Source organism: Phaethon lepturus, unplaced genomic scaffold, assembly GCF_000687285.1.
Source record: "Phaethon lepturus isolate BGI_N335 unplaced genomic scaffold, ASM68728v1 scaffold14672, whole genome shotgun sequence".
NCBI classification, from domain to species: Eukaryota; Metazoa; Chordata; class Aves; order Phaethontiformes; family Phaethontidae; genus Phaethon; species Phaethon lepturus.
The window spans coordinates 52094-57433 of record NW_010522742.1 but is presented as its reverse complement, the minus strand read 5'-3'; positions in this window follow the sequence as shown (position 1 = coordinate 57433).

Genomic DNA, 5340 nt, shown 5'->3' with positions numbered 1-5340 from the left:
TCTGCTTGTCCCAGTGTAACTGTTTTATATCTTAAGGACATCAAAATGGGTTGTGAAAATGCTTGAGCAGCATCCACCAGGGTTAATATGGTGCTTAACCATTCAGGCACTTCTTCCTTGCTCTCCCGTTTATTCACCCTCAGTTATGTATCCGAATGGACAACTTGCATTTTTTTCAATGATCTTTTTATAGAACAGGACTTTTGAATTTGAGTACAGATTTTGCAATACAGTTATTAGAGCTGTAACCACATCCAGTGCAAACTATATTTATAGTTAATTTCTCTCTAAATAGAAAGTAGAGCATAGGATACCTTATCTGTGCCTAAAAGCGCTATGGTTCTAGTTTAATGCTTCTTGGTTATTGCAACTTGGTTAGTAGTGCATTCAGAGCATAAGTATTGCTATTGTTTAGCTGCAGTTCAGCGAAACAGGGTTGACTTTTCCTCTGACTTCTTTTACACATTCACACTGTTACCAGTGATGCATGAGTTCAAAATCAGATGCCTTCATTTTTCGTGTCAGTGTTTTGGAGTAAATCCTAGTAAAATTCTTTAACCAGTCCTCGGGGTCTTAAAGGAATTTGGTGTCTACCTTTCGGACTCCAATGATCCTGGGCTAGTCTAACACACTCGACATTTTACTTTCCCCTGAAAAATGCAGAGCAGCCTTCCTGTTTGTACTGGGCAGCTGCTGAGTGGGTGAAAAAGAAGCGTATTTGCCTAGATAGCAGTCCAGCAACGGGAGCCAGGCTGGCTAGTCCCAGCAGGTCTCTGAAGCCCTGCTGAAACTACGGGCCAAGGGGCTGCAGGTCAGAACTGAATTGTTCTGCGCATCCTTTGCATTATGGGACTTGAGGGTGCGATCACATCACTTCCAACATGCTTCCCCTGCACACTGCATGGCCGTCCTTGGGGAAGGGGTGCAGTTATCAAGGACCTCAAGCATATGAAAAACTCAGCTCATTACGAGAACTTAAATTTAGTAGATCTAGAGCACAGTGTTAACACTTGAGTTTTCTTCTCATAAAATAACTACATGCTGTTGCACATGCTCAGCTGCATCAGTGCTTTGTTACCACTTACTCTTAAAGAGTGCTGTGTTACCAGATCACTTCTCATGTCTTCGTTTTCCCAGGAAGTGCAAGTTTGAAGATTTAATGTGGAGGGGCACTGTAGTGCCCAGGATGCTGTTTGTGTTCCTCACACTGGCAAATGGGTAGGTTTCCTTGGATAGACCTTTTGGTCTGTGAGGAATCCATGGAGTGATGTTACTCTCAGTTCTTGAATTGTAGAAGTATTCATTTAAGTATGAATACTTCTCAGGAGCCTCCTGCCTGTGTTTCCTATTCTGTCTTTGCTATAATCCTCAGGAAGATCAAAAAACTGAACTAGGGATACATCCCACAGGATTTCATCCGTTCCAGGTCTCCATAGGAGCTTTAGCTCAAACTTCAGTTCTGCTCTCAGAGTAATGCAGTCTCCTGCATCCTGGTTTTGATCAGGGTTTTTGGGACTGCTTTCATCTGGAGGTAACGACAGTGTAAATTCCTCTTTTGCATTCTGTTCTAGTGTCATTTTAGACTGCTCTTGATCACGTTTGAGTGCTCAACTAACTTTGAAACCTGTAAACTGTGTTGGTAGTGTTACACCTTAGTATAAGGGTGTTCACATTTCCAACTGTAGAAGTGTTGAGGGTTTTCCTCCTTCATATCTGTGAAGCTACCACATGTTATGTAATATTTCAAAAACTTGAGAAGCTGTAGCCACAGTCTAAGTCTGGTTGTGTTTACAATTTATAAATGGTTTCTCTTAAGGACAGCAGAAGTGCTCAATCAGAACCAAGCCATGGTGTCTAGCTGTTGTTATATTTTGTCCTGTAGAGATAGGTTAGCCACTGCAGCATTTATTTGAATGCTCCCAGGAAAAAAATGTGAAAGCACTGACAACTGCCATCTTCGGAGCTGTTCCAGCATGACCACCCTGGGTCTGCATATCCCAGACACCCCATGGTGTTTCTTCCTATCTTCCAAAAGCTGTTCTTCTCCCACGTCACTATGTGGGAGCCTAGTCTGACCTTGAGGGTGGGAAGGAATTGTCAGAACTGGGGTGATTCAGCTTGCCTTTGCCCAAAGGGCCAGGTTCTCATCATGAAAGAAAGTGGAAACGAGATTCTAGCCCGTACCCAAAGACTGGTGGTTAACCTGTGTTGAAATGTGACTTTTTTTTTTAACCTGGGTTAAAGACTTTTGGAATTTCATGGCAGAAGTAGAAGCAAGTAAGAGCCCTGATTAAGCTTTACAAATTTCAGATATACGTCTGTATTCTTCAGTACTCAGGAATGTAGTTCCATATTTCATCCTAATGTCAGTATCAAGAGAGCTGTGCTGTTTTTCTAGGATACAGCTGATGGTTGGTGGCTTTAGGTTTGTGATTCAGTTGAAGCATTAATGAATCATTTCCAAGAAGCTTTAAATCAGGATTCCTCTCCATTGTGGGGAGAAGCATAATGCTGTTTGCACATCTTCTACATGGTGACTTTGCCAGATCAGACACCACAAGCCTCAGCAGAACAAGGCCCCATGGACTTTGTTCCCTCTTTTATATTTTTATGTCCTTCATTCTGTATTGGTAGAAAAAGACACAATATGTTGGCAAAGTAGATTCCCAAGATGCAACTGCAGATTTTCTGTTAAATGATACTTGAGAACTGAAGCAAGGCTACTCTTAGGCTCTGGTCTTAGCCATTTATTGAGTACCATTTTAGCTGACTGTATGTAGGAATCTGTGCAAACCATCAAAACAAAGTGTATGCATTGGTTAGGCTTCTGGACTCTAATTGTTAATATTGATAATTACAATAGATACCACTCTTTGAGGGCTGATTAAGAGATTAAGATTGTGCATGGTAATACAGCTGCCAAAGCCTCTGGCTTCCCTTATGACCTTCTTTGATGAAGTGCCCCATTGCCACTGACAAAATCTGCCATGCAAAAACGTGGAAAAATACAGAAATAGTCTTGGTGCTGAAGTTGGTACTACAGAATCAATTCTTGGCATCCTGTTGATTCCATAAGAAACTTCAGAATATCACTTCCACTGGACTTAAACCCACACTGACCTTCCAGTCCTCTATGCCAGGACCTTGACTGTACTGCCCAAGCTCTGCCAGCAGTCAGTCCTACCAAGACTGGTTGGGGGGGTGGTTTACAGCAACATTCAATTTGATACTGAAGTGACTACTACAGGCATGTTGTCAGTTGAATGAAACTAGGAAATGAAAATTATTATTCTTATTTTGAAATTATGGTTGTATCTCAAAAGAGTTTTTTTTATTGATAACTTAGAACAGTCTTAAGCCATTTTTGGCAGTAATCTATACTAAAACTTCCCTTTATTTTATGACTGTTATTTTGATTTTATCTCTGTATGCATTTCTCCACATGTAATCCTGAGTTAATGTTTATTATTTTTCTCTTCAGCAAGGATTGCTGGAATCTAAAAGGTATTTAAGACAACTTAATCAAATAGCTAAAAAGGCTTTCTCTTCAGAGTAGCCTATTATTCCTTTTTCAGTCATATAGGAAATAGTAAAAAAGTGAATCCTTGATGCACCCAATGAGAACAATAGATTTGTGTTCAGTCTTTCCTTCTCTAAATTAGAAATCACAGTATAGACAATGGAATCTCTAAATCATATATTATACCTTATTCTCTGGTGGGAATAAAATGTTCATGTTTGCCTCCTTTTCTCTGTTTAACTTTGACTGCTGTGAACACTAGGAAGAATAACCCTGCAGCTTTTCTTTCTTTTTTTCCTTTTTTTTTAATCTATTCATTTTATACTTTTCAGACAGATTTTTCCCCGGGGTGAAACAAAGGTTAACTGAAATTTCCTCTGTTGTGTACCTGAACGAATCAGCAGTTTGAGAAGGAAATCCCATTGATGGGCAAAGAGAGTGACAGGCTCTATTTAAAGAATTCCCCCGACTGTGTGGTAGACCAACCATGCCATGAATTTAACTGTTCCTGTGGTCCCCATACTTGTACCCACCAAAAAGAGAGAAAAACCTACTTTGTTCTGCAAATGTTGCACTAAGCTTTGAAAATCATGAGCCGCTGAGTTTTGTGAATTAACATTACTAGCAGTGGTCAAGACTAAAGGCAGCAGTGTTTATAGCATGAGACAAGAAACTGACAAAGAATTATGCATACTTACAGAATAGGAAAAACACACTATGTATTTGTGTTGTAACAAGTGTCTATGCATTTTAGCAATTCGTTAGTATACATCAAATTCCTGTAAATCATATTTTTCCTCATATTCCTCAAGAATATGATTTACAGACTTACGTTACCTTTTGCTTTATTCCCACTTAGTGTGTGAAACATCTTACCCATAAATAGCCATGAGAATATATGTAGTTGACGTGATGTGAAAGGGCATACACTCGGAAGAAGGCGCAGCATTTATCGTTAGAGTCTAACATTTTAGCTGCACGGAAGAGAGATGTGTGGCTGAAATGCAATACTGGATGCCTGACCTTCACTAAAAAGAGAGAGGATGTGCTAACATCTGGGTGATTTTTCCATTTTTTAATGTCTGCTCTAAATATCAAAAGCGCACATCTCTGTTAAATACTCTTAATTCAGGTGTATTAAACTTTATTAAAGACCTATGAGTCTTCTTGAAAATTGCAGCTCTAGCCCTGCCGCGGCCCCAGCCCAGCATGCTGCCGGGAGGGGGATTTTAAGTACCGTGTCGTAGCCCCCAGCCGTCAGACTTTTCTTCTCTGGCAATGATGGTTAAGTCTTCTCCCATGGGTGATGGCTGCTTAAGTTTGCTGAAAGTTACTTTAATAGGTCTTGGGATGGGTTTTTTTTTTCCCACTTATACAAGACTGTTCAGAGATGTGGTTTTTTTCTTTTTAAATTCTGATATACTTTTGGCCAATGATGCCTTTGCTTCAGCCAATTTCTTACATTTTAATTAATTTCAAAGTGGGTTGAGTTTTGTCGTTTATTCACTGTTGCCTCTCTGATTTTGTGATACTTTTCAAAAACATCATGCTGGATCAGATGAAGTTTGCTAACAATTAAAGTATTGCAGGTATTTTCTCACTGACAAGAAATGTGCATATTACTGGGCATGTATATATATACATATATATTAGGTGTCACGGGGAGAGGCAGGAGAGTCTTTTCCTGCCATGAGAAAATTTCTCAAATTGAACTTCTGTCAATGATTACATTCACTGATTTCTCTGTGGGAGTTTATGGATCTCTTCTAAAGTTGCGTTAAAAAGATGTTGACATGTAATCCGTTACACCAGCAGGTGTC